Below are 27,014 nucleotides of genomic sequence, written 5' to 3'. Positions count from 1 at the left end.
AAGGTCTTCAGCACCTGTGAGGTGCTGCTCTGCGAGCTGGCTCAAGCCCTCAATCTCACAAGAATGTCATAGAGGTATGGATGCAAATGCATTCCTGATGTCCTCAAGATCAGGATTAGGTTGACCAATACCTTAGAGAAAAAACTCAGTGCAGTCACAAGGCCATACATGAAGGCTCAATACTGGTAGTGATCTTCCCTCTGCAGAACCAGAAGATCTGCGGCGGGGTAGGTAGATGGGTACATTAATGTATACTCAGTGAGGTCCAAAAGAGGTGAGGAATGCTACATCCTGAAGGGATTCAGCAATGCAGCAGTGTGTGTCCATGCAAAACATTTTTGTTTTTATGCTTGTTTGTTTGTTTGGCTTGATGTACCTGCTTGTGAACCTCAGGTCCAGGAAAGTTCTCCAATCCCCATTTAGTTATGGAACCGGAAGAAGAGTACACTTCAGCAGCACTCTGAAATGGGAACTACCTCGATTGCCTGGATGGAGAGATGATCTATTACACAGATCAAAATCTATTTGGTAGAATGTACTTGATTCTATCTTGTAACCTTGTTCCACAGTATTGATTTTGCAGCTGTCTACCTGTGGAACGCTCCACAGTCATGCTCTGGGCTGGGAGCTGTCCTCTATCTATCTTGTCACTTCTGTTACCTGTGCCCCTATTTCATCTGGGGCAGAAGTTGCCTCTTCTTTGCCCCCTTTGGAGGTGTGACCACAATCCTCTGCAGTTGTCTTGGCAAAGGTCCTGTAGGGCACCCTGTGTGCAAAGGGCACCAGGGGAAGATCTGTTATCAGTGTTGCGCCTCACGTATTTTGATGAGGATACATTTTGATGAGGATACATTCCAGGGCCGAATAGATGATCTCCCACAAAGGAATAAGCTATCCTGATAGTTACTTGTTATGTTTTTATCTCTGCAGGCCATGCTATTAGCCAAAGAAACCTGCCTGCCGGAGTGCTGTACACCATGGCCCTGGAATTAAATATTATGCTTCTGAAGTTGCATCTGCCATGGAGGAAGCAGTCTTTAAGAGTCTATTGACTTCTTCAAGAAACCTGGCGCTGTCAGCTGGCAATTGCTGTATCAAGTTTCTTGCCCACACGATAGCTGCCCTGTTAAGGATAGAAGTTATTGTTATTGCTCTTACCATCATCGCCATTGCCTCATGCGCTCTGTGGAGAGCCATTGTATCTCTAATGTTTCCCTCTCCCTCCTCAGAGACTACACCTGGAGAGTGGATGGCCACCACAGGGACCTCAAAGGAAGAGACCTGAAGTACTTCTTTACCATATTGGTGAAGAAAGCAAGACTTTTTTTAATAAACAAAAGAAATTAATGTTAATGAAAGGTTTTTGTTTGTTTATTTATTAGTAAAAAATAGAGGGAGGGGGTGCAATTTGGAGCAGCCTCTGCAGTAGGGAAAAAGTCCTCTACATCCACAGCTGTCCTGCTCTTTTTAGTTTTGGCTTGCCTGTGTATCAGGTTCCTCAGATTGTTTTAAATTGACTGCTGCCATGGCTATGGCTAACATGTATTTGTAACCATCCTGTTTAAGGAGCCTGCCAGATTGATCTGGAACCGATACCTCCTCAGTGATTTTACCATCTGAAAGGAAAATCTGAGTTAACTTGAGGGTTTGTGCAATATCAGAGGAGTCATAATGCACAGATGCACTGGATCCCCTCTTCCGGGCAACTCTGTGGGCCACAGCCAATATTATAATCTTGCCCGTAAGAGCTAGTTGAGTGATGTGGGGAGTCTCCCCCTTCAGAAATGTGACCCGCATTTTGACAAAAATCCAATTTCTTGTCTCATGGTTTTACAAAAGATGATAACATTTCATCACTGAAGGGGTTTTTATCCCCCTGACTCATGTGAACCCTTGGATGGTTGTCCACGGTGTCTTTTGGAGCCACAGCAGGATCTGGTGCCTCAGCTGCACCTTGCTTAGGAGCTCTGCTGGAATCATCCTCTGCTATGCTTTTTTATTTTTTGGCCGCCAGGCTGGACCGGCTGTTTATAAAAAGCCCTGGAGGAAGAAGAGCTGCCCTCGCCCAAGGCGGATATTGTTTAGGCTAGCTTTTTTGATTGGGCTTTCTTGCCATGGTTGGAGTGGGCGTGGGGCGTCGCTCACTGGGGCCCCTTGCCTCTCTTTCCAAGGCCCCTAAGAGAGCCTGAGAGGAAGTCTTCATTGTCCCAGAAGAACTCAATCAGGGATGAAAGGAGCTTAGCTGCAATGAATAAGGCTCTCAAAGGGGCCATTACAGCTCCTTCCCCCCCCCCCCCAAAAAAAAAGCCAGGAGCAGGCCAAGTAGGCCAAGCAGGCCTTCTCCTTTAGCTCTCACTAATCTCCCCTCCAGGCGGTAGTTAGCCACTAATCTGACTAGCAAACAATGAAACTGGAGGTCAGGGGAGAAGGGAGGGGTGGGAGGAAGAAAAGAAGGCTAGAAAATTTGAGATAAAAGGCTTTAGAGAAATGAAAGTAGCAGAGATCTCTGTGCTGTCTCCCTATCTCTAGGCGCTGCAGGCAGGACAGGAAGTGAGGGAGGATGTTTTAATTAACCCCTGCCTCCCCGAGAAGCCGAAGGGAAAACCCATCCTTGCAGATGTCCTCCGATCCAGGGGGAGAACTTCTCATTTCCCTTTCTCTCACTATTCCCTCTTTCCCTTCCCTGGCAGCCCCCAAAGGTTCCCCCTTTTGTTTGTTTGCTTCTTTTATTCCCACACACCTACTTACCTTTTCCTCCTCCCCCCCCTTCTAGCATTTCTCCCTGGGAAAACTATGGCCAAGTTGCTCAGTGACTGATACTTTCCTCTATTATCTCACCATACTTCTGAATCACCTTCCCTCCTCTCGAAAATCCCATATCCTCAAAGACAAAATAAAATGGACAACATCACTCATTAAGAGAAAAAAATAAGGCCAAGGCCAATGGTGCAAAGTAAGGTAATATATATATATATTTTATTAGTTAAAATTTTCAAAATCCTATATGCATTTCGCCAACAGGCTTTGTTGGGGGTTGCTGTAATATATAATAAACAATTTCATTCCCAAGTTTACATAAATAATGATGTTAAAATTTTATAAATGAATAGGACATTGCATTAAAAGACAATATCCATACAAAACTACTATTCTGTCCTTGAGATTATATGAGTGGAGGGGGGGGGGATTCTTTGTAAAACAGCCAAGATCCACTGGGTCTTGGCTCAAAATTGTTTAAATCTTTTTTGTGCCTAAATTAAAGTTACAAACTTGCAGTAATTTTTCCAAGAGTACAAAATCAGTAATTAATAGCCACAGGGCAAATTCTACTGAATTCCACGTCTAGTTGACACAATATCTCTGTGAGTCTGATGCAATTCCAGAGACTAATTTAACCTGATAAGAGGATTGAAAGATAATAATCAGGAGCTGTAGATGAGGTGCCAGTTGATGTTACATTTATATTGACTTTCTGGAACATTTAATACAATAACATTCTGTTGTCTGTCAAGAACATCAATGCACATCTTCACTTACATATACTGTTGTTGCCAGCCCAGGCCCCTACTGGCCCTGGCTCCATTTAGGGCCTCTGATGCCCCTTATCAAGAAATGCTGATTTTTTCAGCTTCCCTTTCCTGCCATGGGCGCCATCGGCACCCATGCTGGGCCGGCCCATGTACGCAGGGGAGTGCTTGAAACAAGTTTTTCCCAGCCAGGCAGTGATGTGAGAAGTGAGCAAAGTCAGCAAGGAAAGTACTGAAATAAACCAACCACAGTAAAGGAACACAGAATGCAACATGTTTACTTACAATTAAATTTAACACCTCCTTGATGATCCTAGAAAATAGGAAAAATCCGTTCACAGCCTCTGTGCAAGTGAGAAATTTAATTGCCCACATTTTCTCCCATCCGCTTGAAATTTTGCAGAAAGGACTACTTAGATAAGAGGTACAATGCCTGGAAATCTCATCATAATCAGCTGGAAAACAAACAAAGCATACACACAAACGCACACACATACAAACTGCATAAAGGTGTCCACTTTTGGAGGAAATGAACAAAGGGACCTTTTCCTAACAGATGTAATAACTATAACCAAGAGAACAGAAATATTAAAGAATTGACTCAAAGACCTACCTCACAAGATACAAAGTCTTTTAAATGAACAGTTTGCATCACTTCCAAGATTTGGATCCAAAAGACTCTGTTGTGAGAGTTGACAACGGACTTGCTGATTTTCCTCCTCATACCCAGAGATGTGTCCTTAAGGGTTACTTCTTGAATCAGAGCAGGGCTTTTTTAGAGAAGGGCTGCAGATGGAGGAAGATTAGTTGAACATTCCTCGTAAGTGAAAGTGGCTCCTGCAGTTGGAATTTTGGACCCAGGCCACTATCACCACGGATTAAGGGCTACATTCAGAAAGTAAGTTGTGCTATGCCTGCAAATATTTTGGATGTATAAATATGAACCAGGCTCTGTCTGGATTTTTTAAATCCCTAAATTTATGAGTTTTCCTTTTATTGCTATTTTCCTCTCCAATATTGAAAATACCTCTTTTTTTCCTCCCTCGTCACTATAAAACTTTATGCTAAACGCTACTATGATGAATAATCTTATTCTTGGTGTTTCAAATGAGGCTTTAGAATATACATACTATACATATCCTTCAGTATTAAAAATATGATAGCAGCAAGCCACCAAAGCTGCCACTCATAGACTCCATCTGAATAGAACAAAGTGGAACTCTGCAGGTGTCAATTTCTACTGAGAAACAGGTATTATAATAAGTGATGATGATGATGATTCTGTTTATAGGATTCCCCCCCTCAAAAAATGGAAGTTAGATTACAGAAGATGGAACATTTTGAAAGATTTTCTGAAACTTGCTTTTTATCCATAGCATAACATATTTAAATGGACTCCGGGGAATGGTAGAGGACAGGAAGGCCTGGAGGATCATTGTCCATGGGGTCGCGATGGGTCGGACACGACCTCGCACATAACAACAACAAACATATTTTAAAGGAATGCAACACCTTCCTACTCTTCCAACATATTTTAAAGGAATGCAACACCTTCCTACTCTTCCAAGGAAAACAAAGTACCCGATCAGCAGAACCAAGGTACTTTGAGACACTAAGCTCCATGACTTGAAGTTAGCATTTTATATTTAATTATCCCACAATGCTTTGACATGTACAGTTCAAATTCTGTTGTAATACTATTTTTAAAACACAATTTAAAAGTACATGTTGAACATTTAATCTATGATATGGTCGTGGTAGGAAATTGTGGGGAAAGGGGAGTATGAGTTTGCAAGATCTAACAATGTTGCAAGGAAATCTGGATCAATCTGAACAGAAGGCCTCCTTAATATCCAGTTCTGCTCACAACTAAAATTAAGCTTCCACTGAAACCCTGAAAAGATGGTGTTTCAGAAGAAAATTCCACTTTGGCGGCGTGAAGCCATTTGTCTTCATTCACTTTGAGAGTCTTGGCTTAAATACATATGGCCAAGACAACTGGAGATGAGTGACAAGACCAGGATTTGTGATGTTGTAACTTGTTCTTTTGCTTTCTATAAAAATGCCAAGTTTTATAACTTTAAAAACAGTTCTAAATGGGTTTTGGACAGAAAAGCTTCTAATGAATTTTGTCTAATAATGATTTCTCTTTGCTACCATACCCATTATCTTTGCTGATGATGCGAACAGCTTGGTTATTCACCAATATAATCATATACCCTATATAATCATATGAGGCTTATAAACAAAACATACATTCTTATATTCTAATCTACTATTTTTATTATATGTACCCCTATTCAAATTCAAATATTACACAGCTAAAGATGCAACCCGCACTTTTGGCAAAATGACAATATATACATTCACCAAATGTTGACTTCCACAGTTCACATCACTTGCACCTCTCAGTCTTCAAGGAACTACAAATTACAGCTGTTGAAGCTTTTCCATAAGCTAAACTTTTAGGTCTACTGAACTTTTACATTTCTTGGCTTATTTATATTAATGGTAATGGAGTGGCTCACTATTTATAGTAGTTGTTTAAACAGTAATGTGGCTATTTTAGGAATTATAATAATCTCTAAGAAAATGGACATCTGAACTGATGCAACACTAGATGAATTTGTTGAGTTATTTTCAAATCCAATATATCAGTATTTTTAATCAATGGAGACTTTCCATTAAGTTTTTTTTAAATCTATTTTTCCTATTTAATTGTTTTACATTACAGGATTTTTGTTTGTTTGCATACATTAAATAGAAGATATTCTTTCAGTTTCTCAGTGAATGAGCTTTATGGGTTCCTGAAAACTTTAAAGAAGTTGAGTTCCTAAAACTTTACGAAGAAGAAGAAGAAGAAGAAGAAGAAGAAGAGTTGGTTCTTACATGCCGCTTTTCTCTACCCGAAGGAGGCTCAAAGCGGCTTACAGTCGCCTTCTCTTTCCTCTCTCCGCAACAGACACCCTGTGAGGTAGGTAGGACTGAGAGAGCCCTGATATTCCTGCTTGGTCAGAACAGTTTTATCAATGCCGTGGCGAGCCCAAGGTCACCCAGCTCGCTACATGTGGGGGAGTGCAGAATTGAACCTGGCTCGCCAGATTAGAAGTCCACACTCCTAAACCACTAAACCAAACAAGCCGGTGCTCAGACAGCAGTATCATAGTGAAAAAAAAATGAAAATATTAAGGCACAAGGAGACCACAGCAACTATAAGCAGTTTCATTTCACACATTTTAATGTCAAGAAGAATGTCAAGGATTTCAAACAAACCTCCTGGAAATCATACATTAGCTAAAGATTGTTGGCAGAAGTATCAATATGCTGAGTCAGTTCCACAGGACTTGCAAGCCAGAGCTCTTCTGATTGGCATTTGGTTGGGGCCAATGAACAGGAAGACTTAAGGTTAACACAACCTGGGCCCCATCTACTCGGATACGCTCTCTGAATATCAAGATGCTCTGAGGTTTGTCTACACAGCTGCCATGATTATAATAGTGATATTTTAAATTTTATATGTTTAACCTATTATATGTTTTTACGTAACAATGTTGGAAGACACCCTGAACTGAAATGCTGGGAAGGGTGGGGTATAAATTGAAAAATAAAATAAATATACTTACTTGGATTTACCTCTCTGGATCCCTATATACCCTGAATCACTCTGTAAGCTTGTTTGCATCCAGAATACCTACCATATTTAGACACAAAGAAAACTAAAATCCTTAATAACCATACTAGGGGCAAAGCCCGTTGCATTCAGGAATGCAGCAGAAGCTAGATTGGGGGATGGGGGGGTGCATGGCCTCTCCTTATCCCCAGAACCTCGAAAGGCTGCAGGCTGGAGCCTCCCAGGCAGGGAACTCACCAGCAGTGGCAGCTCTCATGCAGCAGGGATCTGAAGCCTCTGAGCATTGGAGGGATGTGGAAGGAGGAGGAGGTGGTTGGGGGGGCAGAAGGCGATTGGCTGGCTGCTGGACAGACAGGCAAGCAGGTTGGAGGAGGAGGCACTCAGGGGCAGGACAAGAAGACATGCTCCTCCTCCAAGGCCTTACCAGAAATATATTAAGTGGAACAGATTTCAAAACATTATTTTTTAATCTGACCACCTAGTTCTTAGCTCACCCAACACAGATGTCATGGAACTCATAATTTAACTTGGTAAGGTCCAAGCATTCAGCATGCAGCATTCAGCTATGACCTCTGTGGAATAGGGGTTTCCTATCAGAAGCCAAGACCTTAGTTGAGGGTTCTTAACAATCTCATACCTAGAAGCTGCTATTGGGATAGAGATTTGCTATGGTGGGACAAGAGCAAAAAGAAACCCCCTGGATTCTGATAAATTATGTGTGCACCAACAGACAGCTTAATGTATGTTCTCAAGTATGGTTCTGAATGAATTTTTTAATACATGCTTACATAAGAACACTGTGCTTCTGGTAACTCTCACATATTTTGTCCTGCACATATTAATATTAGGGAGGGATGGGGCGAGAGAGAATGGATGATAACGTTAATGGACTATCGTATCCCATACAGTAGCTCCAGAGTCTCCTGTGGGTGGAAGAGGGAGCTGAATATACTACAACTCCAAAACAGAAGTGCACATTTAATAATCTGCTTGAAACTTTTATAATCAAGATTTAGATGGGTTCTTGTATATGCATAAGTGAATTACAGTCTCCCTAGAATTGAGCATTATAACTGTCTTCTGCAGAAGTTTTATCAGGCCCTATATCTGTCTTCCTAGCAATGCTGTAAGAAGCACTGCTTAATTCATTATTATGAGCTGTCATCTGAAAAGGTAAACGAAATGCATTTGAAATAGAACATGATACCACAAAGTAGTACTTGAGAAAGAACATTAAACATTTAAGGTAAAATATATACATTTCAGTGTAGAATGAAGCACTAAATCAACTAAAACTTGTTTCTGACAGACTAGTGATGAATTACGGGATTTTCACTAATCCACAGATAAACAAAGTGAACACTGTTCTTGAAGCAGGACCTGCCTGTTAACCCATACAACACAGATTCTGTTCCTCTGCTGGAAAATGTAATATTTCCTTGATTGTCAGGAGACTGAAACACTATGTTTTCCAGCTGCCCTTTGTGTAAGCAAACAGAGAAAAGACAAATTATGTGGCAAAAGACGTAAGAGCAGAAAGCACCAATCAGATACACAAACATCTGTAATAGCAAAAACACATAAAATTGGGTTCTTTTATCCTAAAATATAGATATAGAAGGGGTTTCCATCACCAATTACCAAAATCTAAAGATTCCTTAGTAATTGCAAGCTACTTACTTCTATTCTAGACCCTATGAGGCTTCTGATACCTTAAATGCTCAAAGTAATTGTGGGGTAAGCTTTTGTGAATTCAGAATATAAAAAGCAAGATGAATGACATATATTAATATATAAGGAAGAACAATTACTTCGCATGCCCTGAAGCGTTGAAAGAGTGGAGGTTGATTGGGGGGGGGGGGATCAGTTTTTCGCTGCCGGAGTCTGTTGTCTTGTTATTGTTAATGTTTTTAATTGATGTGGGGTTTTATTCTGTAACCTGCCAGGAGATGTTTTATGACAATGGCAGATAATAAATCTAATAAATAAATAAATAAAATACTTTGTGAAGTGATAGATTCAAATGAGTGGCTGTGTTGGTCTGAAGTATCACAATAAAATCAGAGTCCAGTAGCACCTTTAAGACCAACAAAGATTTATCCAAGGTGAAATTTGTGAAGTGAGCCACTCCTGGTCCCTACTAATGGAACAAGCTATATGATACTTTTTCCCTGTATTAACATGGCAGTTTCCTCAGCTGTAGCAGGACCCAATTCTGATTAGTATTGCAGCACCAGCCTCCCTTGTCATGCCATTTTCCTAAAGTGAAAATGTAAAGTGATGCTTTTGCCCTTTTGTGGTAATGCACGTGCTCTGAAAAACAAATGTAGAGTCCAGTGGCACCTTTATGACACACAGAGTTTTATTCAAGGTATGAACTTTTGTGTGGACACCCAAATGTATTTTAAAAAATGCTGTGAAGATTCAGTTACAGATCTGATGAACCTTCCTTTGAATCATGAAAGATTATACCATAGGAATTTCTATGAAAAGATACTAAACTATATTTCCATCTGTAACCCAAAATAAATTTTAACAAATAATCTTAAATATAACACTAGCAATCATTTGTGGCTTGGCTCCTATTTACTGGTTTGTGCAGTCTTTTCTTTAAACTATGTACAGCTGGTAGCTGGGTGGATTTGGGGGGGGGGGTTACCCCACTTTTCACTACCCAAATGTATCTCAAAGCAGCTTACAATCACCCACCCTTCCTCTCCAAAACAGACACTGATCACTTCTGCACCAGGACCTACACTGCCCTGGCTCCTATGCAGGAGCACAAATCCAGGGCAGACGAGGTACACTGGGCCAAATGCTTCCCCATGCAGGGGCAGGAAGAGATGGGGTAACCTGCCCCACCTCAAACTCCAGCCTGTAGCCTGGCACAAAACTGCCAGTGTGGAAATGGTCTCCATGGGTTAGGTGAAGTTGAGAGAGCCTCAAGAGAACCTTCTGGCCCAAGGACACCCAGCTGGGTGCATGTGGAGGAGGAGTGGGGAATCGAACCCTGTTGTCCAGATTAGAGGCCACTGTTTTTAATTACTACACCAAACTGGCTCTTGGACAGGTCAGGGCTAGGTTAATGTACAAGCGGGTGCATGGGACATAAGAATAATCAGATACTCCAAAATATGTTCCCCAAAATTGCTAAGAATATTGCAAAGGATGCTGGATGCAGCTTCCATGCTGCACAGTCCTGTTATTTGAGGCAGCCAATATTTTAGGCTGGCATTGGGAAGCTATTGTAGTTTGGTTTCCCCAGCTGAAATGTTAAAATATCAGGTTTCCAGGGTAGTGCATTTACAAAGTCAAAGATACAACTGCCTTTTAAGGGTGCTGTATGAACAATAGTGACAGAACAACTTCTTTAACTTGCCAAGTAAATACACATGAGTGAAAAGACAAAGGAAACTCCTCCAAGCTTTTGATATGACATTTCACACATTGACAGGTTTTGTCACTCAGGAACCATCAAAAGAGAGATGCAGCTCATTATGGCTTCCTGGTAGGCCTATCTGTATCATATTCATATACAAGCAGATTATATGGACACCCAACATCAACTGTGGATTCAGCAGCAGCTCCGAATGGCTGTCACTGCAGACATAATTATTCCTGATTGAGTATCTTGCTTTGCCAATGAGCCACACTAACTCTAACTGGATCTATTACTTTTTAAATTAGATCTTTTCAATATGTGCTTGTACAGTAATCACCTCCATTGCCTAGTCTTTGGGGCTTATGTCCACTCCATACACACATGCACACACTTCTGCTTATTCTCTGTGTACATGAGGTTCCCACATTCATGCTGAAGAGAGCTCTGGATCATCAATTCAATGCTTACACCACAATAAGTATGTTGGAGTAAAGAAGATTAATTTGTGGTTTTTTGTTTGTTCAGCTGCAAAAGACAAAATAAAGCTACTTTTTATGAATTGTTGGCTCTTACAGTGAAATATAAACTCCTGCAATTTATGAAAGGAAGCTTTCACATTCTTGTAAGGACACATACAGCATATACCTGCCAATAATTTGGAATTGTAATCTTTGGTGACTTAAGTTGTATTAAGTGTACTGTTCTCTCCGATTAAGGCATTTAATCGTCTTGTTCCATAGGTCTTTACCACACTTGAGCTATTCCCATTCCAAGGGCTTCCTTACAAGAAAAAAGTTTAAATGAAGAACCAACACCAAATAACTATATGCCATTTAAGATTGTTCATAGCAGATATTTCTAATTTGTTATTCAATCAATGTTCAGAAGGCAAGAAAGTTTTGCTGGAAATTGCCCTAATATTCCTTCATTCCACAAAGGAGGTTGAAGTGGAGAGCAGATATCAGAAGAAGGACAAAGATTGGGGAGGGGAATAAATTCAGCAGAGATGTGATGTCATGGAGTCTGTGATTCCAACTCTATGGTTCTGTGAATCCACCCTCCAAAACTAACATTTTGTCCAGAGACAGTAATCTTTTTAGCCTGGAAATGAGTTGAAATTTGGGGGAAACTCCAGGCCTCACCTTGAGGCTGGCAACCAAAGTGCAGCATGACTTGCAGTCCCCTCCTGCTACAGCCCACCAGTGTCCTTTGAAATACTGCTCATGGGGGAAGAGGACACCCTTTGCAGAAGAACAAAATGAGGGAATCAGAGGTCTGCAGTGAGAGAGGGGCAACCAGTGAAAATCTCCCCCATTCATCTGAAGAAACCCTTCACTACATCAACTAGCCTTAACATCAGTCTCTCAAATTTTCTTGATTGCCCTCTTTGATTTTTTCAACTTCAGTCCCTTTTTAACTATGATTTTGTCCCTTTTCCATAATTTCTCTCAACTTTCCAAAGCCAATGAACACCAGAATAAATAGCTATGAAATAGAACACTTATAGCCCACTTCAGGACTTAGCTTTTAATTAGAAGGGTGAGAAGTGATTCAAAGGATAGGCTACTTCATATTAGATAGAACTACAATCATTCGCTATTTTGTTTTTATGACTCATTGTCCAGGTGTATAGGTTTACCATGTCCAGAAATCCTAAGGCAACTTTTTTCATTTTAATGATTTAATAACATAACATACAATTTTCACACTTCACAATGTCAACAAATCCCTGCCTTTCTCGTGGCTTGGCTGTGCCAAATTAGTTCTTCTGGTGCCTGTTTTAACAAAATGAATTATTGGTATCATAAAATACCGACAAAATACATCAAATATTAGAAAATGTGCAAATAAAAAAATACTATCATTATTTAGAATTCTGACCTAGGATACCCCTCTGAGGATTTCTTCAGATCTCAGAAGCTAAGCACCACTGGCTCCGGCTAGTTATTTGGAAAGATACGCACCAAGGAATACCAGAGTTGTAAAATGGAGGGTGGTAATGGCAAAGTACCTCTGAACTTCTCTTGCCCTGAAAGTTCTATAGAATTGCCATAAGTTAGCTGTGACCTGATGGCAACAACAACAAAAGAACCTACACCTCCAGGAGTATACCAGACTCAGTTCAGATCACATTAATAAATCTGATTAATTTACTTCATTTTAGCTTGTCTTTCCAACTGAGACACACGGCAGAATACAAAGCACAGAAAACAATTCAGTCAGACAACATATACATATATGCCTCTTGCAGCACAAACCAAAAATGATATATCACTTGAAACTGCTGATCTGAGCATTTTTTCCAACATGCCTCCCCACTGCCTTGTTGACAACAGCATGAACAAGGAAGATAAAATGTGTAACTGGGTATGTAAATTTTGTTGTAGTTCACACATGAATGTTTGGTTGTTTATTTATTTATTGTATTTGTTGACCACCACTTCTGGACCATTCTGGCTCATAGTGGTTTATAATAAAATGATAAAATTACATAAAATAGAAGAAAATATATACAATCTCGAACTGTGGCTATTGTTGTTAGGTGCGTTGCCGACCCATCGCGACCCCATGGACAATGATCCTCCAGGCCTTCCTGTCCTCTACCATTCCCCAGAGTACATTTGAGTTTGCACCTACTGCTTCAGTGACTCCATCCAGCCACCTCATTCTCTGTCGTCCCCTTCTTCTTTTGCCCTCGATCGCTCCCAGCATTAGGACTCCATGGAGTCCTTCCTTCTCATGAGGTGGCCAAAGTATTTGCATTTCATCTTCAGGATCTGGCCTTCTAAGGTGCAGTCAGGGCTGATCTCCTCTAGGACTGACCAGTTTGTTCACCTTGCAGTCCAAGGGACTCGCAAGAGTCTTCTCCAGCACCAGAGTTCAAAAGCCTCAATTCTTTGATGCTCGGCCTTCCTTATGGTCCAACTTTCGCAGCCATACATTGCAACTGGGAATACCATAGCCTTGACTAAACACACTTTTGTTGGCAGGGTGATGTCTCTGCTTTTTAGGTTGCTGTCTAGATTTGCCATAGCTTTCCTCCCCAGGAGCAAGTGTCTTTTAATTTCTTTGCTGCAGTCCCCATCTGCAGTGATCTTGGAGCCCAGGAAAATAAAATCTGTCACTACCTCCATTTCTTCCCCATCTATTTGCCAGGAATTGAGAGGGCCGGATGCCATGATCTTTGTTTTCTTGATGTTGAGTTTCAAGCCAACTTTTACACTCTCCTCCTTCACCCGCATCAACAGGCTCTTTAGTTCCTCTTCACTTTCTGCCATTAGAGTGGTATCATCTGCATATCTGAGGTTGTTGATATTTCTCCTGCAGTCTTGATCCCAATTTGTGACTCCTTTAATTCTGCCTTTCTCATGATGTGCTCCACATACAAGTTAAATAGACAAGGAGACAGTAAATAGGCAAGGCCTTGCCGAACTCCTTTCTCAATTTTGAACCAATCAGTGATTCCATGTTCAGTTCTCACTGTTGCTTCTTGACCTGCATATAAGTTTCTCAAATAAGATGCTCTGGTATTCCCATCTCTTTAAGAACTTGCCACAATTTGTTGTGCTCCACACAATCAAAGGCTTTAGCATAGTCAATGAAGCAGAAGTAGATGTTCTTCTGGAACTCCCTAGCTTTCTCCATGATCCAGCATATGTTGGCAATTTGATCTCTAGTTCCTCTGCCTCTTAGAAATCCTGCCTGTACTTCTGGAAGTTCTCGGTCCACATATAGCTTGTAGAATTTTGAGCATAACTTTGCTAGCATGAGAAATGAGTGCAATGGTGCGGTAGTTTGAACATTCTTTGGCATTGCCCTTCTTTGGGATTGGAATGTAAACTGACCTTTTCCAATCCTGTGGCCACTGCTGAGTTTTCCAAATTCATTGGCATACTGAGTGTAGCACTTTTACTGCATCATCTTTTAAGATTTTGAATAGTTCAACTGGAATGCTGTCACCACCACTAGCTTTATTGTTGCCTAGACTTTCTAAGGCCCATTTGACTTCACATTCCAGGATGTCTGGCTCCAGGTCAGTAACTACCCCATTGTGGTTATCAGGGATGTTAAGCTCCCTCTTGTATAGTTCTTCTGTATAATTTTGCCACCTTTTTAAAATCTCTTCTGCTTCTGTGAGGTCCCTACCATTTTGGTCCCTTATCATACCCATCTTTGCATGAAACGTTCTCTTCATATCTCCAATTTTCTTGAAAAGATCTCTGGTCTTCTATTGTTTTCTTCTATTTGTTTGCACTGTTCATTTAAGAAGGCATTCTTATCTCTTCTAGCTTTTCTCTGGAATTCTGCATTCAATCGGGTGTATCTTTCTCCCTTGCCTTTCACTTCCCTTCTCTCCTTCGCTATTTGTAAAACTTCCTCAGACAGCCATTTTGATTTCTTTTTCTTTGGGATGGTTTTAGTTGCTACCTCTTGTACAATGTTGCGAACCTCCGTCCATAGTTCTTCAGGCACTCTGTCTATCAGATGTAATTCCTTAAATGTATTTGTCACCTCTACTATATATTAGTTCATACCTGAGTCGCCTAGTGCTTTTCCCTACTTGCTTCAATTTAAGGCTAAATTTTGCAACAAGGAGCTAATGATCTGAACCACAATCAGTTTATGGACTTCATTTCTGTGGCTTGACATATTGATATTTCATCTACTCCTGGTTATTTGTTTCTTTCAACTGCTCTTAGTGTTGCTTTCACTTCACTTTCTAAAACCATAGTTTTTTCTTCAATAGATAATTCTTGGAAGAAATTAGTCATCATTTCCTCTCATCTATACATTTCTTTAGTGTACTGTTCCTTTGTCTTGTTCCTACTCGATTAATATATCTCTATGTTGATCTTTCAACAGGCCTAATAATTTCGGAACAGGTCTCTCGTTCTTCCTTTTTTTCCCCTTCTATTTCTTTACACTGGTTGTTATAATATTTCTCTTTGTCTTTCTGTGCCAGTAGCTGTAACACTAAATCCATACTTCTAATTCTATTGGTCACCTCTTAGTTTTGCTTCTTGTCTATATTTAGCAGCATTAAGAGTTTCATTAGTCGTCCATAAAGACTTTTCATTTCTTTGGACTACAGAAGTGGTCCTCAACCTTCCTAATGCTGCGACCCTTTAATACAGTCCCTCATGTTATAGTGACCCCAACCATACAGACAATTATGCAAGTGTCTGTTGTGGGGAGAGGAAGGGAAGGCAATTGTAAGGTGCTTTGAGACTCCTTCGGGTAGATAAAAGCAGCATAGGTATCCCCTGTGCAAGCACTGGGTCGTGTCTGACCCCTGGAGTGACGCCCTCAGCGTTTTCATGGCAGACTCAATACGGGGTGGTTTGCCATTGCTTTCCCCAGTCATTACCGTTTATTCCCCAGCAAGCTGGGTACTCATTTTACCAACCTCGGAAGGATGGAAGGTTGAGTCAACCTTGAGCCGGCTACTGGGATCGAACTCCCAGCTGCCTTACCACTCTGCGCCACAAGAGGCTCAAGGTAAAGGTATCCCCTGTGCAAGCACCGAGTCATGTCTGACCCTTGGGGTGACGCCCTCTTAGCGTTTTCATGGCAGACTCAATACGGGGTGGTTTGCCAGTGCTTTCCCCAGTCATTACCGTTTACCCCCCAGAAAGCTGGGTACTCATTTTACTGACCTCAGAAGGATGGAAGGCTGAGTCAACTTTGAGCTGGCTACTGGGATTGAACTCACAGCCTCATAGGCAGAGTTTTCAGACTGCATGTCTACTGCCTTACCACTCTGCGCCACAAGAGGCTCTTAAAAGCAGCATATGAGAACCAACTTCTCTTCTTCTTGGTAATCCTATGGCTCGATCTTGCACCACTTCTGTTAGCTGTATAATGCTCTGGCCAGTGCCCATTTTGATCATGTCTAACCATCATGTTCTTTGTCGGCCTGGTTTGGATTGCATGATATAGCCAAAGTAAGTGAGCTAGAGTTTCATGATTTTGCCTTCCTCTGATATATCATGCTTTATGCATTCCAGTATTTCCTTATACCCTATCAAATCTTCTCGGTCCCTAAGGTGCAACTTGATTCAAATCTGTTCTACTAACAGTTACTCTATGGCCAACTAGTAATTTACAACTAGTTTTCTAACCTACTATTCTTTTTTTGAGGTTCAGCATGTAGAATCAGGCATCTGGTGCATGATGTTGATTATAGAAATCCTCAGGACTTCAGGGCTGGGGGGTTTTGAAGTATACAGAGCATAGTTACAAGGTGCTCACTATTAAATATGTGCAGAGTCTTGAAACTATTCAAGGGACAAATATCATTGTTTTGCATGGATTCTTGTACTTCTCCTTCCATGCCTAACCTCACAAAGAAATTTACAGCCTTAACTGACCTTGGTCTGAAATGCAGCATGCAATGTAGCACCCAAAGCCTAAATGTAACAATTGCATAAAAATTATTCAAGATGAAAATTCATCCATTAAAACTCTCTTCCAGGTAGAGAACAGGAAGCTACAGAAGTATCTTTGTTCATTTCAAAAGCTTCAATACAGCTGAGCACACAAAAATTTCAATTGTCTGATAAACTGTACACAGTAGGCTTCTTATGAGATGCCACTCTGAAGCACTTGTCAAAAGTTTGATGGAAAATCGCTTGCCATCTACAATGAAGTCAAAATGTAAAGGCCTAATTACCTTTGATGCATCAAGTAGATTTGTTTGATCCCTTTCATTTTGCCTCATATTCTCTAGTGGTGTTTTTGAAGAATGCCCTGAAAGAACAACTTATTCCTTTTGGCTTCTTATTGAGATACTGTCTGCCTGTCCCCCTGGAGCAACAGCTGCCATGGTGCAATTAGTGCAAATTGACCTCATGATTGTAGGCTAACAGGAGGTAGTCTGAATGCCAGGCATTCTCTCTTTTTTGTCAATTAAACAGAGCCTGCGGGGAGGGGAGAAGCACAAAACAGCAATTTAACAATTAGGCCAAACTATAGCAACTGTCTCCTATAAAAGCAGATCAATTCTGGGCATAAAAAAGGAAATTTTAAAAAAAGCGAAACTCCATAAATGGCAAATTGATATGAACATACTCTCCCATTGACATCTACGTGTGATAAACTGTACACATTCAATCACTCAAAAGAATCTGGTGTTAGCTGATATTCACATTTGTTGCATCAAATTCTCAGATTTCTGCAGTTTAAGACATGTCCATAGACACATGAATTTCTCTTCCATTTCAAAATTATGTGGAGAAAACAGTATAAGAAAGTTCCAAAGATAATTTATATATTTAATTTAGATATTTATATCTTGCTTCCATATCCAACAGGGACGCAAAGTAGGCTACAAGATTGTGTTTTGCATAAAAGCGAACATATCCTTGTACCTCAACAGTGGAGGAAGTGGAAATTATTGCCTTCTTGTTGGCTTCTACTCAGTCTCTGGATAGCATAAGATGTTTGGTCTCATTCATCAAGGTTCTTCTTGTGTTTTAAACTTAAAGTGCACTCTTTTTAAAATTAAATCCTTGGGTGATAGCACCTGGTAAATTCTTAAAGGCACACCCTGAATTTCCATGCATGCTTTGAAAAATCATCTACACAGCAGCATCAATACTTAACAAGATGGAGCTCTCTTGTTAATTATTGACTTTCCTAGGCGGTAGTAAAAACCTAGAAAAGGTATTATCAGACTAGGTCTATCATGTTAAGAATTTATGGTGCTATACAGATTACTGTTCCAAAATCACTATCTTGATTAGGCTGACATTGCTCAGGGATAGTGTCTTTCCACTTTGTGCATGTAGGTAATCCAGACTCCACTACATTCTTTTGTAACAGTGTTCTAAAACAAATACCCATTTTTGCCTCTAGCTGATGCTGGAATGAGTAATAAAGTTTTCAAAGTAGTAAAGCCTCTGGTCATGTTGTTGTTGTTGTTGTTGTTGTTGTTGTTGTTGTTGTTGTTGTTGTTGTTGTAGTTGTAGTTGTTGTAGTAGTTGTTGTTGTTGTTATCATCTTTCGATTTATTGCTCGCCACTCCCTTGCGGCTCGTGGCGGGTTACAACATTTTAAAACCCCCAATAAAATCCATTAAAAACCCTCAGCAACAATTACAATATAACATTATCGGTTAGCAAGCTAACCTGGCAAGATAGGCTAATCAACCTCCCTCTCCTACTACAAGCAGGTGGAGAGGGGATTCTGATGGTACTAATCCCCAATCTCAATCTCAGGTCCCGGGTCCCCGGGGGGGGCATAGATGTTAGCCTCGTCCTCAACCGTAAACCTGGCGGAAGAGCTCCGTCTTGCAGGCCCTGCGGAATGATGGAAGATCTCGCAGGGCCTGCAGCTCTCCCGGGAGCTCATTCCACCAGGTAGGGGCCAGGACCGAAAAGGCCCTGGCCCTGGTCGAGGCCAGGCGTGCTTCCCTGGGGCCGGGAACGACCAGCAGATTTTCTCCCGCAGAACGTAAGGCTCTGCGGGGGGCATAGGGCGATAGGCGGTCCCTCAGGTATGTGGGTCCCAACTCGCGTAAAGCCTTGAAGGTTAAAACCAAAACCTTGAACCGGATCCGGGCAGCAATTGGCAACCAGTGCAGCTGCCTCAGCACTGGCTGAATGTGGGCCCTCCAAGGTGTACCAGTGAGGACCCTGGCAGCTGCGTTTTGCACTAGCTGGAGTTTCCGGACCAAGGACAAGGGAAGGCCCGCGTAGAGCGAGTTACAGAAATCTATTCTGGAGGTGACCGTTGCATGGATCACTGTGGCTAGGTGTTCGGGGGACAGGTAGGGCACTAGTAGTCGGGCCTGGCGAAGCTGGAAAAATGCCTGGCCCGCTATTCTTTTGACCTGCGCCTCCAAGGTCAGGGAGGCGTCAATGATCACATCCAAATTCCTGGCCTGGGACGCGATGGTAAGGTGCGTCCCTCCCAGGGTGGGTAAACGCACTTCCTGTTCCGCCCCCTACGTCCCAGCCACAGGACCTCCGTCTTGGAGGGGTTGAGTTTCAGGCAACTCTGCTCGAACCATTCTGTCACTGCTTCCAAACATCTGGCAAATGGTTCCGGGGGAGAGTCCGGGCAGCCGTCCATGAGGAGATAGAGCTGGGTGTCATCAGCATACTGGTGGCAGTACGCTGTATGACAATATATTGACTGGGCCCACATCCTTATTCGGAGCTACTTTTTAAAGTTTTCACTGCACCCTATTTGGACAACACACTTTTACCTCTCTTCCAACTTTTCTTTCATTTTCAGCCTCAGCATCTCATATGAACCCTCTGTGTCCCACAAGAATATTCATTTCCCAGCATTTCAGGCCAGGGCTTTGACTCTTCTAATCTGCCAGCAGCACCTTCTTCTTATGGAAATTTACACCTTTTGGCAGTGTTAGGAGGTAAAATCAGGTGATCAATGTGTAACAATAAAGGTAAAGGTAAAGGTATCCCCTGTGCAAGCACCGAGTCATGTCTGACCCTTGGGGTGACGCCCTCTAGCGTTTTCATGGCAGACTCAATACGGGGTGGTTTGCCAGTGCCTTCCCCAGTCATGACCGTTTACCCCCCAGCAAGCTGGGTACTCATTTTACCGACCTCGGAAGGATGGAAGGCTGAGTCAACCTTGAGCCGGCTGCTGGGCTTGAACTCCCAGCCTTATGGGCAAAGCTTTCAGACGGCTGCCTTACCACTCTGTGCCACAAGAGGCTCAATGTGCCACAAGAGGCTCTGTGTAACAATAGAATTATATAAAAATAGAGTACAATAGCATCTTTAAGACTGAGGAAGAGTGCATTCACTCACAAGCTCATGCCTTGAATAAATCTCTATTTTTGTTGTGCTACTTCAGACCAACACGGCTACCCACTTGAATCTGTAGAATTATAAGGAAAAGATACACCTAGATCTAGCTGTGTATTAAGGATCAAGTTTCAGTGACATCTTTCCCATAAAATGCTTCAAGAAACTGAAAGCCCCCTCACCAGCTTGAAACTCAGTTGGTTTGCTAATTGCCATTTTGGAGGGATGAGGGGTCTCTGGATGAAGCAGGGAAACTGTTTTAACAGGCTTGCAAAAAAGCAACATTTTCCCCCTTCTTCATTCCATTCTTTATATTCAGAACCCAGCCCCTTTCAGACCTTTGCATTGATGATGTTAAACCATTCAGTTGAGTCCAACTCTTGGCAAGCCTATGGCTCAAGTGTCACCATGATTTTTGATCTTGCACCACTTCTTTTAGTTGTATATAATGTTCTGGCTGGTCTCCATTTTGATTGTACCTAAGTACCCTTGTATTACAACATTACATTTTCAGGTAAGGAGCCATGTCAGTGTGAAGTACCAGAACTAGTTTGTGTCCAGTGGTACCATTAAGATCAACAAGGTTTTATTTTGGGTGTGCATACACATGAATGTTTATACTCAGAACAAAACTTTGTTGGTCTTAAAGATGCCACTGCACTCACACTTTATTCAACATTATATTCTGTTTCTCAGAACTCATGAATAAGTCAAGCAATTTCAACCAACAGAAAAAATCCATAGCAGGAAGTATGTATAGTATAACTCAGAAACAACTTACTGCACAACAACACTTTACATCATCAACTATCATCAAGCCTCACTGATGCAATAACGTATACAACATATGTGGTTTCTCAGTGGAACAGGCTTCCTTGGGAGGTGGTTGGTTCTCCATCTTTGGAGATTTTTAAACAGAGGCTGGATAGCCATCTGATGGAGAGGCTGATTCTGTGAAGGTTCAAGGAGGTGGCAGGTTACACTGCATGAGCAATAGGGTTGTGAGTGTCCTGCATAGTGCAGGGGGTTGGACTAGATGACTAAGGAGGTCCCTTCCAACTCTATTATTCTATTATATGATTCTATATAGGCAACAATTCCAAACACCTATGGCTATAAATTGTAAATAAAGTGAAGATACCATTTACACATGTAGAACTAAACGTTTTACTTAACATTTGCTTACTTTTCAAAGAATACCTTTCAAAGCTGAAAGCTGACTTTGGCATTACGAAAAACACTTTCTCAATGCATATTTCACAAAGACATGGCCCATTAGATGCAGTGCAGAAGTTTACCTAAATTTTCCATATGAATGACTTCTTCTTGACTCTCACAGAGCCCAAGATAAACAGCGCCCTAATAAAAGTTGATAGCAGGGGCTCTGTTCAAATGAAACCACTTTATAACTTGTCCAAGTGTGTTCCCTACCAGGAAATTGTTGCTTTTCCAGTTCAGCCAAAGAATGTTGCTCTGCCTTATGTCTGCTAGCAAAAATGTCTGCATTTATGGGTGGGCTGAAGCTGGAGGATTCAGAGACACCATTTGGGCTTCAGATAATGGTGACAGGATTAAGATTTGGTCCTAAATTTTACTGCTCATGTCATGCTGCTCTCATTAGAAACAGACTCTACATTAGAAAAGGACTATTTAATATATTGTAAGGGCAAAAGGGTGGGATATAAATATTGTAAATAACTTTTTTTGTAAAATAAATATACTGCAGCGTTTTCTAATACCTTTTTTCTTCTTCCCATCTCCAGTGCAATTCAGTGTGTACTGTTGTAAATACACAACAACTTTTATGTCACTAAACCCACAGGCTACCTTGTTTTATATGACTTGCAATACAATATTGAATCAATGTGTGCTTTCTTCTGTTATAAACTTTGTTTTTCTGTACACGTTGTATCTTAGAGCAATTATCATTTTCTTGTACATGTTGTACAAGAGCAATTTTCTTTGTACTCAGATTTCTTTTGCCTGCCATGACATTATGCCAGGTTTGCAAGATGAGACAACTCAGGTTCTTCCATAGTCAGTATTCAAAGGACAACCCTCTTTAGAGTGAGGTACATGAAGTAAGTACCTTCTGTATCTTCCATGAAAGTTAGTCATCATGTACTTACAGATTTTGATCTTACAGGAGGCCTTTTCACAGTACAGAATCATTCCTTTCTACTCAGTCCATTTAATAATACAACGAATACTGGATGTAGACTGAAAAGTGTGTGTGGGGGGGGGGGGGGGTAAGGCCTGGTACTGTAGGTTGTGGGTATCTTGCATATTACACACTCGCATACCATAAATGGGGGAGGGGTAGAAGGTGGACCCAGACAGGGTGACAACAATGATAAATATACAAATATAAATATACTCTGAATTTATCTCTTTTTATCCTACTTTTCTCCCCAATGCCTTACAGCATTGGCCTATGGTTACCCAGTCGGCTCTAAAACAAGTTCAGTTGTTAATTAAGCATTTCCTTAGATACTGTCATTTGCTGTTTTACTATTTGTTCCAATTCCCTGCTTTACTTAAAAAGACTTCATCTTTCATTTCCATAGAAACCTATGTCCTTGGCTTTAACAACTCTCTCCAACTCTGAAATATATACAACAAACCTGATGGCTGTGCAGATGCAAGATCTCCCACATGAAAAATGTAAATAACACCTTCAAATACCCATGAACATACTTGTAGGAAATGAAAATGGACTAAGGTCATCCATATTTTGCTTTTGCTGTTATTTACGCTACATAAAGTATGGCACTGTCAACAGTCTCCAAGTTCCTGACCTCTTCTCTCACAATGTAGCCCTCAGAGGCTATGACCTCAATGTGACTGGGAGCTGTCACACTGAATCGGTTTCTATCAGCACCCATTACTATTCCACAATCTGGTGCAAAGCACCAATGCTATAGCAACAGATTATACAGATAAAAAATCAAGAATCAATGGTTGTCACGAGGCCTGAAAGAGTCAAAATGCTCTTCCTTGATACCAAAAGACAATCTACTATCCTGGATACAACAAAATCATGGGGTGATCCAGGAATAGGATTATGGTTGGGAAACCTACACAGCAGCTGGACCATTTGTAAACTTTCAAATTCAACAGCTGATGGTGCCACACCAAATTACCTAAATCAATGGAAATAAATGAGCTTAGGCCCCCAACTAGAAGTTGTTTTTAGTTTGGATCTTAAAAAAGTAATTCTATGTAGATGCACTGACTGATGCACCAGTGCCCCCCTCCCCCCTCCCCACAGCGCAGCACTGGCTGCGTCAGCCTGGAACAGCCAATTCGGATGCTGTCTCACAGAACCCTAGTTTCAACCATGGTCTCCAATTCACATCCTAACCACAGCCAATGGAAGTCCTTGATGATAACTTTTTTGGACTCAGTACACAGTTGGAGGCCAGTAGCTAACATCAGTCAGATGGTGAGATGGACACATGCAAACAGGTGATCATAGCAGCAAATCAGGTAGATGGTCAGGGTCTAAACCAGGAAAAATCCCTGGTTTCTGGGGAGCACTCACAGGACGCTTTCATGCTGCTGCCATCTTGGTTCTCAACCTTTTGTTCTCAACATATTTATCTCAGTTTCATTTCCATAACTTTTGTTGTTGTTGTTGTTAGGTGCGAAGTCGTGTCCATCGCGACCCCATGGACAAGGCCATGACTTCCTAAGGCCCATTTGACTTCACATTCCAGGATGTCTGGCTCCATAACTTTAACACTCTTTAAGTTCTGAATCATTTCATCTAATTGCAGATTGTAACAAATAATAATAAAGAATAAGACGGTGAGATTCTACAAGAGATTTGAGAACTATGCATTGAAAAAGCTGCACTTTGAGTGTTTCCCAGCTGTTCTCTAATTACATACAAAAGAATCAGCATATCATAAAAATTCTACACCTTAAATCAACCTTTCTCAACTTTTTTATCACTGAGAAACCACTGAAACATTCTTCAGGCTTCAAGAAGCCCCAGAAGTAGCACGATCATGGAGAATATGGTTGGGCAACAAAGCTGTGTACATGCCCACCCACATAAATTAATCACAAATTCACAAAGACAATATTGATCCTCTCCTACTTGCTGCAAACCCCCAACAAACATGGACCTGCACCCACTTCTTCTATCATTTTCAGATACCATGGAGCTGAATGAGAGCTCTGTAACTGGCAACCAGCAGTGACTGTCAAGCTTTGGAGGGTCCCAGATGCTATTTCCAAGGCTGGAGAGAATTCCATCCACACTGTTGCATGGGAGTGTGAAGGCAAACCTTAAAGTTCAGGGCATATCCATGGAGCATGTGCTTCACAGAACATTGCTTCCCAGACCCTGACCTGTCCTAAATTTTGCACATATTTTGTTACATAGACTGGTCTTTACCCATCTCTAACACCCATACAGCCATTATTGCTCAAATAAATCCTCCAAAGATACTCCCCTCCACTCAACTAAGATGCTACTAGTAATACGTTTAGTGCATACTTTGACATACCTTACATATAATAAACTGTGTACTATGCCTTCTTCCATTCTCACCATGAATATTATTCTAGTACTTATTTCATCAAAATGCTATTCTATACTAGCAGAGCTCCAATTAAATAAAAGGACCAAGAGCAGCAGGTCATAGCAGATGGTGTCATATTAGTTGATCCTTCAGGAACATGCACTACCTCCCTCTGCATTTCTTATAACAGATCAGAGAGAGAGAGAAACCTGACTATGCAAGCAAAAGGAGGAATCCATCTCTGGCACACTCTAGCCCATATCTTCCTTCTCATGAAAGCAGCCAAAACAAAGGGGGGAAAGCTGGTATCCTAGGAAAAGGAGCCTCCTTCTTGCCCCCCCGTCACATTCTATCCTTTTTCTTCTCCCCACACAAGACAAACAGGAGAGAGAAAAACAAAGTATCCCTTCCATCCCCATTTCCATTCAAAGCAGCCCCACAAGGGCTACCCACCCACCAAACGGCAGTCTGCATTAACAGACACAATTCACTGTACTTTTCTAAATGTAATACTTTTATTACATGCTTCATGTTAGCACAAAGCTTACTGAAAAACAAAGTTATAAATATTAAAATGTAGATAAGGATACACTGCAAAAAAGGAAAGAAACACTACGCTGCAAAAAGAAAACTGTAACATTTCTTGGGTTGTTTGCTTCAATGTTTTTAGGCTAGAGATAAGAAAACACTGAAAACACATTTTTTCTTAATAAAATGCAGTTTATCAAAAGACAAGCTCAATCTTTGTCTCTCACACATCCATTTTCCATCCATTCAAATTTGTAAGACTTTTCACCAGTACAGAACAATCTTTGTATCTTCAAAAAGTAGAGTTGAAATATTATACTGCTTCTTTGTATGTAGCTGGGGCCCTCTCACCATTTGATGACCTATACAGCTGTTAAACCTGGCCTTATTCTAGATGAGAAATTTCCCTTGAGTCTTCAAAAAGATTAGATTTAAAGAACACTTGAGTCTAGAAAGGGACATTCCATAATGAGGAAGTTTAGAGCAATGAAAGATATTAGTCTTTGAGGTAGCACATTCATAAGAGAAAAGTATCCCCTGATCACCCTGGAAGTTTACAAATTATGTGAAGTAAATATACACAGCATTTATGCCAGGTTTATTCTTACACAGAGGTACATCTACAAAATGCCTAGCAAGCCAACAGTTTCACGAAAAAACTGCCACAATCTTCCTAAACTATACTCCTTAAGTGAATTATTATGGGAGGCTGGTACCTTAGGCTATGAATTCCAAGAGGTATCCTACAGACAAGTATAGAAAAATATAAATGCACTGGGGAACCAATCTTTAAACCGCTCAGCGATATTAAATAAAAGAGTAATGGCTAAGTGGGAGGAGAGTGGGCGGGCTCTGGCCAGGATAAAAACTCAGAGGAGCGAATCAGGAGCTGCGAGTGGCACTCCAGGGCCAAGTGCGCGCCTCCCCATTGGCTACTTGACCCATCTCCCGAACAGCAAGCCGCCGACTCTCCAGTCCTCCTGAGCCGCCATCCTCGCAGGATCGCTGCCGGGGAGGAGGCTCACCCCACGCCGCTGGACTCAGGGAAAGGTAGTTTCCCTACGCCCAGCAACAGCCCTTCCCTGCCCACGGACCTTGCTGCTACCGCCCCTCCGCCTCCCTGGCTGCCGCCGCCCGCCGCCCACGCCCTTCTGGCCCCGAGCTCAAACGTCTGTCCCCGACCCCAACCGTCCAAGCCTTCTCTGCGCCCCCACTTACACTTCGCCCGCTTGGCCAGCTGTCCCCGGCTGTGCCGCCCACACGCCGCGAGGCCCACCTACCTGCCACCACCATGTGTGGCCTCAGGCGTTACCTCCCACTGCAGCCCGTGTCGCCCACCACTCCTCGCTGGCCTGCTGACGACCACTGGAGCCCGCAGCCTACACCACCGCTGACCCGCTCCGCTGCCAGCACCACACCTCGCCCTCGCCGGCCATGCCCCACCACGTGTCTGCCCACTTCCGTCCTGGCCTCCTTCCAGACGCCATCACCACGCCGCACCACGGGCCCCCTGGCTAAGCAGGCTCCTACAGCCAAGACTAATGGTGTGAACATGGAAGCAACCAAAGGAAGCCATACCCAGTAGTATTCCCCATGTCACGCAATGAGGCATTCTGTCAGGAAAGTGTATGTAAG

The 27,014-nt window shown here is 41.8% G+C and overlaps 1 protein-coding gene across 3 annotated transcripts in view; it reads right to left on the bottom strand.

Moving 5' to 3' along the window:
- ROR2 (receptor tyrosine kinase like orphan receptor 2) overlaps positions 1-27,014 on the bottom strand; it is a 161,347-nt gene that overhangs the window by 76,506 nt on the left and 57,827 nt on the right. The window contains exon 1 of one of the 3 annotated variants that reach the window (XM_077344482.1): positions 4,141-4,274. The exons of the other annotated variants lie outside the window; for them this stretch is intronic. The gene's annotated coding sequence lies outside the window, so the exon portion shown is untranslated. Of the gene's footprint in view, positions 1-4,140; positions 4,275-27,014 lie in introns of those variants that run through there. 3 annotated transcript variants of the gene reach the window in all.

The sequence above is a fragment of the Paroedura picta genome, chromosome 7 (genome assembly GCF_049243985.1).
Source record: "Paroedura picta isolate Pp20150507F chromosome 7, Ppicta_v3.0, whole genome shotgun sequence".
In the NCBI taxonomy this organism is placed as follows: Eukaryota; Metazoa; Chordata; class Lepidosauria; order Squamata; family Gekkonidae; genus Paroedura; species Paroedura picta.
The sequence above is the reverse complement of the archived record's forward strand: the minus strand, read 5'-3'. Positions and strand labels throughout refer to the sequence as shown.